General features: G+C 38.2%; 1 long non-coding RNA gene across 1 annotated transcript in view; it reads left to right on the forward strand.

Moving 5' to 3' along the window:
* The window catches only part of LOC118698780 (uncharacterized), a 119235-nt gene that overhangs the window by 87411 nt on the left and 17655 nt on the right, over window positions 1-14169 (forward strand). The window contains exons 8-10 of the long non-coding RNA XR_004981946.2: window positions 8320-8447; window positions 11980-12302; window positions 12395-12435. This is a non-coding gene — a long non-coding RNA (uncharacterized LOC118698780). The remainder of the gene's footprint in view (window positions 1-8319; window positions 8448-11979; window positions 12303-12394; window positions 12436-14169) is intronic.

Below are 14169 nucleotides of genomic sequence, written 5' to 3' on the forward strand. Positions count from 1 at the left end.
AACCTGAGCTAGTGTTTCTGGATTTGTGCTGCCTTGCTCCTAATCATTTCAAGGCATTGCCAGAGTATGTTTTCACTCAAATGTAAATGCATAGCTTTTAATTCTTCCTCCTTCTTCCTGTATTGCTTTACTGTTCAGCAGTGAGGATGGGATACACATTTTCTCATTTGTTCAGGCTGGGAATGTGGGAAGGATGTGTGCTCTTAAGGCAGAATGGAGGGAGATGGAAAGGAGAATTTGATATACTAGTACTAAGAGCTAGTACTGAGTGTCTTCCCCACTTTTGAGTCTGAAAAAAAAATCAAATTTGAAATTCAAGTGAGTATTCTTTTTTTATTGCTCTTTGGGAGTCCAAACACTGAAATATGTATTCACTCTCTTTTTCCTTCCCATACCTCACATTTTTATTCTGCGTAGCTCAGGTGCTGGAAGAATGACAATAACCTGGACATTATGGGCAGTCCATACCCTTGTTTCTTGTGATTTCCTACTGGTACCTCATCATGAGAAATATTTGCAGATTCTTTAGGTGTCAGCATTATCTGAGAAATGCAGATATGTGTGTAGCCTTTTCTGCCTCTTCTGCTGTGACTCTCTCTAGGCTTCAGTGCAAATTCCATGCTGTTTCTTTCCTTTTTTAAAGCTGCTGTATCTAATGGATGGGTTTTTTTTCATTTTTTCTGTTTTGCCTTGCATATCTCCAATTAATTGTTTACAATTAGAGCTGCCTGGAACTACCTTAGAAGGGAGAAAATGATGAATACAATTGATTAATTATAATCTGATGAAAATCTTGAAGCTTTTCTCTTATAAATGATTTCCTGTCATACTGCCCTTGAAAATTCTCTTACCAGTGTATCATGAATAAACAAGAATGAAGTGTGGAAAATACATGCAACATTGATTGTGGTGCATAAATTTAAATGGAGAACAGGTTTCAAATGTAACTTTAATTTTTTTACCTGTCTTATAGATTGAATTCCAGTTGGAATAGCTGGAAAATGGATGCTGAGATTTTTTTGGGAGTTTTTTCACCTGTGTATGTATTTTCATATTATCCAGTTATAATACTTGGTTACTCTCACTACCTACAGACATGTCACAGCTATTGTTGCTTCTTTATTTATGCGTAATTTTTATTGACTCTAAATGATTATAAATTCAATATTCTGCTTTTAAAAACTTTTCTCTTGATGAAATAAATGTCAACACTTTCAGCTTCTTGGTAGATGTGCTTTGTCTCTGCTTTTCCTCTCTTTAGGCTGCTAAAAGTGATTCTGGAGATCCTAAGATGAGTGCAAAGCACTACTAGTTTGGGGGGTTATTTTTGGCCATTCTTGTAATCTTTTGCATGTATTTTTTTTTCCTTTTTCTTGAAGGTTTCCTGGTTTCACCTATGAGTTTCTAGTGGTCCTGTTTGGTGCTCTGTTTTGGAATTCTTTTTGTTTTACCCCTTCCTTTCTATTTTACCTCTACCTACCCCAATCCTTCTCAGTGATTGGAATTAGAGCATGTAAAAGCCACCACTCTTGTTTTCCTATTTCTGTTTTTTTGCAGACATTTAAATGCAATAGACTTGGCAAACGAGGGCTGCCTGTTTGTGTGCTGAGTTTGTTTGTGGGTGAGGTTGTTTTCTCTCTCATGCTGTGTTAGTCCATGTGTTAACAGTTTATGGTTGAGCTGCTCAGGAGGTCTAAGCCCTCTCATGAATAAAAAACCAAGATGAAAATGAGTTTTTACTACAAAATGGTCTTTAAAAACACGATGAACGTTTGATTTTTGGACATGCTGGTTCTGAATAATGAATGACAGGTGTGTGAAGATAAATGAAATTTTGTTTGTGTGCAATGTTAACTACTACAGATTGATAGATCAATACTTAGATGCAGTTACAGGCAGAGCTGAATGTCAAATTAAGTATAGGCTCCTGAGTGCTATAACATAGACATTGCATTATGGAAATGCAGTTCTAATATATTGACCTACCTTCTGTACTCTTTAAAGCAATGTTGCTAAGCATATCTGTTTTAAATATCTGTCTTTCCCAGGCCTGAGCAACACTCCTATATCAACCTCATGCCTCATAATTTGAGCCTCTGCCTTCAGTCATCTAGAACTGAAATTTGTCTGACTGCAGTTGAGTTATACAACATCCTATTGCACAAGGAGATGGACAGTTCCCATGTAACATCTGTTTCAAAACAGTTATTAGAACACTTGAAGCCAGGAAGAATGGGGGAAGAACATCCAAAAAAGGAAGCATATAGAAAGTCACTGACTATCTTTAGTAAAACTTTTGCAAGTATTCTTTCTAAAAGTGAAATAGTTCCATGTGCCTGGTTCATACCCAGGACAAAAATTAAAGGCACTTCCCATCTATATGATTTTAAATACAGGTTTAAAAAATCCCTCCAAAAAAGAAAAAAAAAGACAAAAAACCTCAACCACAAAAGATATGAAGACTGAAGCTCTCAGTCAGCATAAACTGTTCTATCACTGGGATTTGGCAAATTAGACACTTGATAGAAGGAATGTAGGCTGGAGTGTAGTAAACTGGCATGCAGATGCTATGCTGGCAGGGAGAATGGTCTCATCTTGATTTCTGTTCCTATAATTCTTATAATAGAGATCAGCATCAATATACAGTGGTCTTTTTTATTCATATAAAATTTACAAACTTAATCAGGATGAGAGACTACAGTAACTATGAATTTACAGTTTCATTTATAAATAATCCCATCTCTTTTTATTGAGCATTTAAGCAAATATTTAAATTTCACTGTGTGATGGCATTGATCTCCCATAGCAAAATTATGCATATGTTAAATATTCATTGAATAACTGATATTGTTTGAAAAGCAATTATTTTTATTTTTCTCTTTTAGCATTTATAATCTTATGAACTCTGTCACTGTTTACAAGTTCTGACTTTGTAAATAACTGAATATGGCAGAAATCTCAAATATAGGCTTTACATCAGAATATATAGTGTTCACAGGCTCTAACATCCATCCATCTTTCCCCATGTGTGACTGTTTTCTTCGTCAAGTCCATCTCCCTTGTCTCTGAAGTGATATGTATTTTTTCCACTCAAAACTCACTTTTCAGTGAAAACTTTCAATTTTTTACGAAATAAAGCATTAATTGTGTTTTGACACACATGAGCATAAAATTGAGGGGGAATGAACATTTTATAATTCTTTAATCCCACTTTAGAATTACAGAAAGCACTGACTGATATATGTTGCTTTTCTTCAAACAGTGTAATATCTACCTGTTGTGTCCCCAAGCCCTTAAATTCCATGTTCACCTAAACACTAATTTTTGGAGTAGGGTAGAAGCAGGAAGGAATGGCCATATGGAAAAATATCCTGACCCCTTCTCCTCTAGGTTTGGTGTAGAATAGAAACCAGAAGATTTCACACTGATCTTGGACAAATAATTTTCCTTCTTAGTGCTTCTCTTGTCTTCCACTTCTTTGTGCTTCCTTTATTTGGACTGTGATTTCTTTGGTGAAGAAATTGTGTATTTATTTCAGAATGACATATGCACCAAGACAAAGTTTGTCCTCTCTCACAGGGGACTGCTGAATGTGCTGTTCTTCCTCTACATGAAAGGTAAATGCATCTTATTCCTGTCACGACCTTCTGGCACATTCCTTCAGCTGTGACTGTCTTATTACCTTTAAAAGGTCCAATGTGATTCTTTTTAAGACACATTTTAAGAAGTCTCTTCAGCCAATACATGAGCTTATAGTTATTATTAGTTTAAATACATTTATTATTAGTTTATTTTCTTTTCTGGATGTACCAGAGCTGTTCTGACACTGAACAGGTTAAGAGAGAAGTTATGAGCATCTACTAAATCCAAATACTGAAGAATTATAAGCAACTCATATATTCTGCAAAAGAAAAGCACCCAATCCCCAATGCCTTGGAAATAATATTCTTTTAGTAACCATCAACAATTTTTAGTGATATTCAGAATTCAAATAAGAAACGACCAAGACACAGAGGCTCTTGTGACTGTATCTAAGAAGACTTCAAGAGAAAGGCTGTTCAGCTTTCAAAAGTTCAAAGGACTCTAGAAGACAGCAGCCTGCACAGGGTATGAGGTGAAATTCCAGCCAATTCCTACATTCCTTCTATCAAGTGTCTATTCAAGCCAAGCCAATGAGAATTTGCAACAAAGAGGCGATTAAAAATCATTGTCATCCTTATCCAAGTTTTTTCTTAATGAGGTTTTTTTTGTTGTTGTTGTACTTACCAACAGACTATATAGTCTAGTACATAGGGAAAACATATTTTTCTATTAGATAACCACGTTTTTCTTTGTCTTCTTCTAACTGTACCACAGATAACTATTTTCCTGTTATGTTTTTTTTTCCCCTTTCTTTCCCCCACTTCTGTGTTGCTGTAGGGTCTTTAAAATTGGATGGGGGAAAATAAATGGTGAGGTTCTTTGCCATTATTGTAAAATCAAATCTTGGAGAGCTTTATGGGAGCTGCCCATAAAGGGGTAGTCCATAAAGGAGCTGTTAATGAGACTTTATTAACCTCAGACTATATAGGATGAAATATTATGTTATAAATAAATGTGGTGCCAGGGCCAAGCTGCCTAATAAATGGCATGATAGAGGGGATCATGTGCCTAGGGAGTTATGACATAGAGCATTTTTCCTCCAAGTCACTATTTTAAATTCACCATGGTCTGGCAGTGACTGAAGGCCATTATTATCCAATGATTCTTAAACAGGCTATGTGAAATAAATTGGAGGTCTTGGTTCATTTCCTTAGGGAAAGAGGTCTATGCTCCAGGCTACAGTAATTGTCATCTCAGTTCAAGGCTCAGCACAGGAACCGCACTTGGAAAGGATGTGGCCAAGGAGTCACTCTTGTGCCTTGTGCCTTGTCCCCTTCCCCAGCACACTACAGCATTGCCATGCTGTGGTGTGAGTTAATATTGAAGGTTCCTGCAGAAGCTCATTCTTTGGATAAGCAGAAAGCTTTGTTTCAGACCATTACCAACAATATCCTCCAAGGGCTTCTTCCTGTACCCTGCTCTGATAAATTAATTCTATATTTAATAGTACTCTTGGTACAAATAAATGAGATAACTTATGGAAATATGTATAACCATGGTGAATATAATGAAGAATGAAGTCCTTTGTAATTACTAAATTCATTTTAAAGGAATAATGATTTATTATAAAGTCTTGCTTGGCAGTGAGGAAGAAGATAGGCAGTTTGTAAGTCTATTTCTAACTTTTAAGTGGATTCTCATCATCTAGTCTAATTAAATGGCATGCTATTAGTTTTTAATAACCTGGGAAAATGGAATTACAGTTGTATAAACCATTGACTAATGATTTCTTCAGCAACCCCAAGAGAATTAAATGTAAAAACCTATATGAAAACTAGCTTAAATTTAAAAAGGAAGCAAACTGCAAGGTAAACTCATGAATGGACTCTATTCAAGAAACTAGAAATAAAATGGAAATATTAGAAAAAAAAGAGAGTGTTTCTCTCAAAAATTTGTGATTTCTTTCTTTTCACTTACGCTCACCTTTGTAATTTTGTTTCTTTTTATTTCCAATTAGTCTATTGGCAAAGGGAAGAATAAGGAAAATTGCATTTGTAACATTGTCCTTGTAAACAGAAGCAGGTTTAAAGCTAATATGTCATTGAGTATGTAGATTTAAAAAAACTCCACAAATTTGCCATTGAAGCTTATTTTTTTCTTTTTTTAATAGACAATTAAGTTACATTAAAAGTACCAAGTAGCAGGAATGTGTAGACCAATTTCTCTGTTAAAAAAAAAAAAAGGAAAGAAGGAAAGGAAAACAGCACAAGATGTGCAGAATTAGTCACCAAATTTACATATACCACTCTGGGAATTGGAAAGAAAATAGTCATACAAGCTACCTTGATGCTAAGTTGTGGTGCCAGGAGTGGATTATAATAGCCCTGTGTTGAATATTAGATATCCTTAGTACATAGAGTTGTAGAGAAAAGTAATGGTTGGATTTTTCCAATGCTCTCACGTTTTGGCAGATCTTGGGTTATAACACAAAAACTAAGTCTAAGACCTATCAAGTCCTGGTGGACTTCAAGGTGAGTTAGGTTCTATGGAGTGAATGCAGTCAATTAATTTCAAAATAGGACAGCAGACAATTACAAGGTAAAAACAACCTACCAGCCTCTGCAAATAAAAATACCCATAAATACCTCCAAATATCTGGCCATCCTTACTTGGAAAGAAACGAAACTGTTAGTATTTATTTATTTATTTATTTGCCTCTGTCCCTTTGAAATCAAGACCATAGACCTGGACAGGAGACTTCAGCTGGGACTTAATTAGAGGAGTTTGGACTGGGAAATGACAGTCTCAATACTATTATACTGCTATGCCACAGTCTTACTTGTGTTTCTCCTGTGAATATAATTAATGCCCTGCACCTCTTCTTAATAGTGGCAGTAACTGTAGCACAGAGACTTTATTGCTCCACAGCTCAAGGAGAATGCTCCTGCATTTCTGGGCTCACTGTCAGACAGATGGGCCCTGTCTCAGGGAAGGGCCATTACACACTCAGTTTAGGCGTTGTTCCCACGTCTTGTGAGAAAGGAATAATTTATCAGACACGTATCAGATGCATGGACTCTTTTTTGCTGTTGTTTTTCAGTGCTCTATTGCTCTTTCTCTCCCCCCATGTATTAATTGGTGTGCCATTATAGCATTCCTAGTTTCCTCAGTGATCATGCAGAATCTCCTATTGTGTCTCATAGGATACATTTTCTTCATCTGGGGCACAGAAGGGAGGAGGATATTTGCTTCCTGATGTCAAGCAACAGCACCTGCCGAGCACCTGCCCAGACACAGTAAACGGCAGTGTGGCAAGGAATGGGATACCTCTAAGACAGCAGAGTGTCTCTGTAAGACACTTTGGCAGTGGTAAATTAGCCATGAGGCTCTGAGCCTCATTTTCTGATTTGTCACTCACAAGAGGAGCAAGAGAGGATGTATCTGTTACCTTTGATTTCCCCTCATACAGCAGCAGTAGTTGACTTTCAACAAGGAGGGACTGGTCAGCAGCATGGCGTGGTTGTTTGCTTGTGTGCTTGGTTGGTTGGGCTTTTGTCACTTCCAAAAGATGTCTCCAGCTTTGGAAAGCCTTATAATGACAAGTAAGATTGGACGCCACAACTGCAGGTATGAGGAGGTCTGGCAGAAGAGTGGAAGCTTTCATTAGCAGCGTGTGGGGTTTTTGAGACAACTGAAGTCAGTTTCTACTAGAGATGGGTGAATTGTTGTGGCCTGAGGGAGAACAGGAGTATGTTCAGCTTTTAAGTCCATGGTTGGTGTAGTAAGAGCTAGGCTCAGAGAAGTAATGGGTGGCTGCTTGGACAACATGTATCTACTAACAGTGGAGCAGTGTATAAAAATTGATAAGAAAGGGAAGATATTCTCTTTGTTTAGCTTAATTGTTATCTGTACCCTTTCTCTACTACAACCACTGTCCAAATTTTCAGTGGAAGAGCAGGATTAATCATAGAATCATAGAATAATCAAGGCTGGAAAATACCTCTTAGATCATTGATTCCAGCCCTTAACCCAGCACTACCTCTTTACCACTTAATCAGGTCCCCAGGTGCTACATCCCCATACCTTTTGAGCACTTCCAGGGATGGTATATCCATAACTTCTCAGAGAGACCATTCCAGTGCCTGACTACCCTTTTAGTGAAGAATTTTTTCCTAAAAATTAATCTAAACCTCCCCTGGCTCAACTTAAGGACATTTCTGCTTGTCCTGATATTGCTTGCCTGGGAGAAGAGACCAACCCCCACATGGCTCTGTGCTCCTTTCAGGCAGCTGTGACTTGTAGAGAGTGATAAAGTCTCCCCTGAGCCTCCTTTTCTCCAGGCTAAACACCCCCAGCTCCCTCATACAATTTGTGCCCAGACCCTTCTTCATCTTTGTTGACTCTGATTGGGCAAATTTGTTCTCCTTGGCTGGCTACCTTAATGTGTAATCAACACGTAAAAAAAGGGGTCATCCTGCCCAAAGAACCCTGGTGATAAGCATGTGTGGGTGTAGACATGAGACATTTGAAGATGATAGGGAAACTTCCACATTGTTTCTCTCTGAACTTTAAATAGGACAACCTTAAAATACTTTCCCATGTATTTCTTCTCAACTGTTGCACCAAAAGCTTGTCCTGAAAATGTTTAGGATTCTTGGTAGAAATGCATGCTGTACTTGTAAAACCAAAAAAAGTGTCAAGATTTAGGCTAACTAAAACCTTTTTGTTCTCTTACAGATATATTTATCTGTGCCTCTTGAAATACCTGGGAAGTAGGAACGAAGTAGGAAGCAGTCTTATGATAAGCCAATACTTTCTTGTTCTGCTGATTTTCCAGTCGGTTTCTGATGGAGTCATGTAAGGATGTAAGTCATGTAATGATGGAGTCATGTAAGGACCCTTTGCTGCTCATCAGAGCAGCATTGATCAATTCCTACTGCATATATGCTACACATGCTACTTTAATGCTCTATTGCTGCAAATTATTGGAAATCTTATACAAAAGAATTATCTTTCTCTCAAAGAACCAACATATAGCACCAATTTGTGTTCTTGTTGCTCCCAGTTAATAAGAACATGCAAAATCTGAATCTTGCTTTTGGGCTGTGGTGTATATCCCTCTTCCCCAAACCCCAGGCATGATAAAGATGGTGTTTCAAAGCTAATAGTTAAGAAACCGAAGTAGTTTCTCCATCAGTCTTTGAAGTAGAAGCAGGCTTTGGTTTTTGCAGGTCCATACCACAAGGACTGATGTGCCCAAATGTGTACAAGCCAAGGAGGTGACAGTTTCACAAAGCAACCAAATTTGAGACTGAGAGGCCCTTAGAGATTTTTAATCATTAGCTTCTAGAAGGTACTGTTTGATGGATGTGAGGGAATATTTTTGTTTCTTTGTCCCTATACATTTCCTTTACCACACACATGTAAAGCGTATTAAGAAGTTGCCTCCATGTTCTCATTTAAATGTGAATGTCATGTTTGCACTGCTAATTCCTTCTTAAAGCTTCTTGATCTGCTCATGTTGATTTATATATATATGTTTAATAAATAGTTTCTTTACATGTTCCCCATTGTTGATTCTCTGAATGAATGATTTTAACAGTACTGAGACTAAACTAATATGGAAAATTGCTTTTGAGAAAAAAAAGGAGGAAAAAATGGTCAGTAAATTAGTCTTCTGTGATCTCTGGTCAAAACAGAGTTTTGCCAAGTGACATTAAAAAACAACTGGGCAAGACAGAAACCTTGACAAATAAGCTTTCAAAGACTGTCCAGCTGTAATGCCTCTTCTACTCCATTAATAATGTTTCTAGAGTATTTACTCATGTGTTTTTCCTGGTATAATCACAAGATTCTTTTCAGCCTTCTATTAGGCCTGACTCAAAGCAGATTGTCACAAAATGCCAAAATTATTAGCTTTCTTGTCTAGCAAAATTTGGCTGAAAATATGTGGTCAAACTCCTGGTTTTATTCTTTAGCACAGGCCAGAAAAGAGCAAGATTTTTTTTCTCTGCTGAAGCAGGGGATTTCAGAGGTCTTGTCAAGGCTCCTTATTCTGATGGATGTTGCTGGAGCCAGGTTTTTATATTAGTTTTCATCAGTGCCTTATCCAAGCATTTTTGTGTTAAGTTTGTGTCTGTAGAACTGATCACTTGAAGTATCCTCCACTGTTAACAACTCAGTCTTTTCTTTAGGTGACTATATCCAAGTCATAAATCACTGTGAGCTTAGATTGCAATGACCATAACAATTGTTTCCATCTCCTGTTCATTACTATTTCTCCTGTAGCTTAGGTTCTACCTTACATTCCTTGCATACTGCAGGAAAAGTATATCTGTATCAGAATGTACTGAATCAAATCCATCCAGTCTGCATAGTAATCTATTAAATGGAATGCAGTATGCATTTTTAAAGCTGGCTTCTCTGCTCCTTTTTTTGTTTAAATGAAGCATGAATTTAGATTGACAAACCTAGCAGACACACTGCATGTTCTACAGTCTCATAGGTCAGTGTAAAACTTTTTCAGTTTCCAAATACAAGTGTTATTGGTGCATTCCTGTTGTAATATTTTTTACCAGTTGTATATTGGCCATATGAATACTATACATTTAAATTTCTTTTGATGTGACTGACCACAAAACATTTTTAGACATTTTTTTTCCCTTGATAGTGATGGTAAATTAAACAGTTACTCATTTGAGCATTCTTTGTGCTGGGAGATGCCTTATGTTGCAATTTGGAAGAAAGTGTAGTCATCAGTTAATGAGTTTTTTTTAAACCATGTGTGTTTTTTCAGTGCTTGGCTCTTCACCTTGGAAGCAGGATAGGTTTTCTGTGCTAAATGACAATGGAAGTACTGCATCAGTTCAAATTAAACACAATGTGCAGATGAGACAAAACTGTGGTATCTGGGAACACACTTTCAATGTAGCACTCAGGGAGCTGCTGGAAAACCAACAGAATAAATGCAGCCAGAAATGTAACCAACAATGCGGTTCCACTGAGCCCTATGGTGCCTGTGCATTGCTGCTGCTAGAGGAGCATGCCTCTTGAGATGTCACTGTCGTTTGGAGGAGCAGATTACCTTCACCAGCTGCTGCATGGAAATGATGGGTGCACAGCTCCCCCTGCAGCACCTTCCCTCCAAAAACCACAGGGATCACAAGAATGGATGCTTCCGGCTTTTGATGACTTTGTCACTGGAAAAGATATTTTGCACCTGAGTCCTTTCCACCAGTGGGGACTTGTTCTTGTCTGTAATAAATTTCCAGATTGACATTGTTGCCCTTGAGTGCATTAGGGATTCTGGTCTCAGCTGAAATCTTTTGTTTTCCTGGCCTTATTTTTTCTTTTTTTTTTTTTTTTTTTTTTTCCCATTTTGGTTAGAATGTCTCAAGACTGGCTCCCTGCCTGCTATTTCTTGGAGCTCTCCTCCACAGGCCACCCGATGAATTCCATAGATGAATACATTTGTTAAAGTAAGTATGAAGATAACTAACCTTTCTCCTTTATTCTCTCTCTTCCTTCACCACAGTGTTCCCTCTGGTTAGTTCAGTCTAACTGAAATAACACAGGGATGATCCTCCTGGTTTTGCTTCCCACTGAAATAACAGTGTATTTCTTTTACCTGTGTTTGCTTTCTGGCTACATTCCATTCCTTTAGTTTATGCCACCTTTCTGAAGATTTTTTTTTTTATATGCATCTTTTTCCAAGAGAAGATTGTCTTAGTGGAGGTCAGAGACAGGCACGAAGAACTTGGGAATTCAGTCCCCATACAGTGATATGACCCTCCCCACAATGAGGGTCCAGGAAGCCATATTTGAATGGAAAATTGAAAGCAGTACTTTGTGTGATTTGATTTTTTTCATCAGCTAAACTGCCCTGATCCTGAACTTGCATGTATAGAAAAATTGTCTTGGATATTAATCCCTGGATCATAAGGGTTTGCCTGTGCAGACTAACAAAGATGTAAACTGAAGGTACCTTAGGTAAACCATACTACAGCCCTGTGAAATCACGTATTTTAAAAAAACCCAACAAAAACATGGACTAATTTAATTTTGCTTAATTTGTTTCAGCAACATATTAAACTAAAACAAATTTAGGTTGCATTTATGCTAGGCTTTTAATGTGCTTCAACTAATCCACTTGAAAGGATAATTCAGATGAATTTTCCTGAGTGGTGCCATATGGGTGAGACATGACACACAGCAGCACACTGTCCAGATATATTCTCTCAGGAGACCTGAAATGTATAGTTATAGCAATGAACAACAAGTGACTACATACAGAAAAAAGACCAAAAGCAGTAGGAGCATTGGGAGGAAGTCAGAATCAGGAGAGGCAGAGGAACTATTGTGGTGGGGAAATCACTCACATAATGGCCTTTCTTGCAGCTTTCAAGCTCACCAGAGGGACTGATTAGTGACCAGCATATAAAGCTGCTTGCTGGAAGGTGTCTCACCTGAGATGAAGAGCTGAGAAAGCAAAGTTTTGGGAACAGATTCTGGAATCTTCATTTTGATCAAGGGAAATCACTTTGCACAGGAGAAGTAAAATTTGAAGGCTGATCCCAAGTCTGCATACGACGTTGTCACTTCCAGGAGGAAGAAAGCAGTTTGACATCTCCACTTCCCATTTATCCTGCCAAGCTAGAGTGTGGAGAAGCCTTTAGGATCACCATGTTTTAGTAACAAAGTTCTTGTACTTTCAGCTAAAGGTACTAAATGTAAACATCCTATTTGTGTATTGTGTGCAAGGCATTTTGACAGCACAGTTTTACTAATTATTGTACTTGTTTCATATTTATAGATGGTTTACTCTGCTATGGAAAGGGAGCCATTTAAGCAAAGGTAGGTTACTCCCAGAAGAGGTAGCTACCATTTTGTGAGGACCTACCAGTGTGGCCTATGAGAGAATTATGAGAGTCACCCTGTTTACTTTTTGTCATATTTCTGGTAAGTTTTCATCTCATCTGCCAAGTGGGATACACTAAGAGGAAAAGAGGAAGGATTTCTGTCAGAGAAGCAGCTGGACATATAGTTAATCTCAGAGGGGTGAATGATTGGGGTATCTTGCCTTGTACACCTTTTTAATTCCCAGCGAACCTCAGCACAGCAATCTCTATGATGGATGAAAGACCAGATTTTTTTTTCCCTTTCTGTGTAAACTGTATAAATTTTGTGCTTCTTTTAGAGCTTTTGCTTTTCTAACAAAGGAGAAACAACAGAGGGCCAGAAGGTTTGCCAAACCTGTTGTGACAGCATCCAGGAAGCTCCCTGCTGGGGAGAGACAGGGGCAAGGACGACCTGTCTGACTGTGGGATCTCCTGCTGCAGGTCAGCTGAAAGCCATTGCTTGCCCACTTGCCTATCATGTGTGCTGGACTGAAATGGCTTTTAATTTGCACAGTGTCTTGGTTTGGAAAGACAGGTGTCTGCTAAGGAAGGAAGGAGCCTCCCCAGAAATGGAGAATGTAAACCCTCCCCCCCCCTCTGAATTGCTATAAATTTTAAATTAAGGGGCTCTCAGGCAAAAATATGGGAGCAGGAAATAACAGTTCTTTAATAGGGAAGAAAAAAAGAAAGGATAAAATAAACAGTGCAGTACACTAGAACAACACTGACAAAGTCAGAACCCAACCTGACACCCTGTGGGGTGTTGGTAGCAGTCCAATTGGAAATGTGGCTGCAGTCCTGCTGAAGTGTCAGGTGTGGTTCTGTCGGAGCAAGGGGGTCGTGTAGAGAAGGATGGATTCTTCCTCTGAAGATCCAGTAGAAGAAGAGACAGCTGCTGTACCTCTGGGGAATCCAGTGGAGAAAGCTGTGCTGGTGTCTCAAAAACCTCTGGATTATATCTGGGGAGCAATGCTTGGCTCCTCCCTCTGGGTGGAGCATCTCACAATGGGATATTAGCATTCTTATCAGTCATGCAGTGACATACAATAGTCTGTTATCAGCAATGTCCCCTCCTGAGGGAGGGGTGATTGTGGTCATTCAAAGAGAGAGATAAAGCAAACTGCCCAGTTGACAAAGGTAATCTGCCATGCAGATGGTAACGGAAAACAACTTGCCTTGCAATCTGGAACACACAGGTATGCTGAGTGAGAGCAAAAGTCTGCTTTCCCATAACTCTTGGTAATGAATAAAGTAGAAAAGCAGGAATTAGCCTTGCTTGCAAATAATGTGTAGCCGCAGATAGATCTTAGGAGGTAGATAAAGAATTCTCAGAGAATGTTTTCCCTTCAGCCTTAAGTGTAACAATGTAAGAAGACAAAGCTACACACATGTATAATGCTAAAAATATCAAGTTAGAGTCCTCAGGCTTTAGGTCAGCTGTTCAATAGCAGCTGAATGGAAATCCCCTCTAACACCCTACCTCATATTCTGTACCAATCACTTATATACACAATGTGATGCCATGCCTTTTAGTTAGAGGGTATAAATCAAAGTCAATTGCCTTTCTCCAACCTGGTAAACTATTTTCAGTGAAGAATCTATTCAAAGAGGAAGTCATACAGTCCACCCTACAAAATTAAGCAGATAAAAGTATAAACAATAAATGAAATTATATATGAAAGAAATAGAA

This window comes from Molothrus ater, chromosome 1 (assembly GCF_012460135.2).
Source record: "Molothrus ater isolate BHLD 08-10-18 breed brown headed cowbird chromosome 1, BPBGC_Mater_1.1, whole genome shotgun sequence".
Classification (NCBI taxonomy): Eukaryota; Metazoa; Chordata; class Aves; order Passeriformes; family Icteridae; genus Molothrus; species Molothrus ater.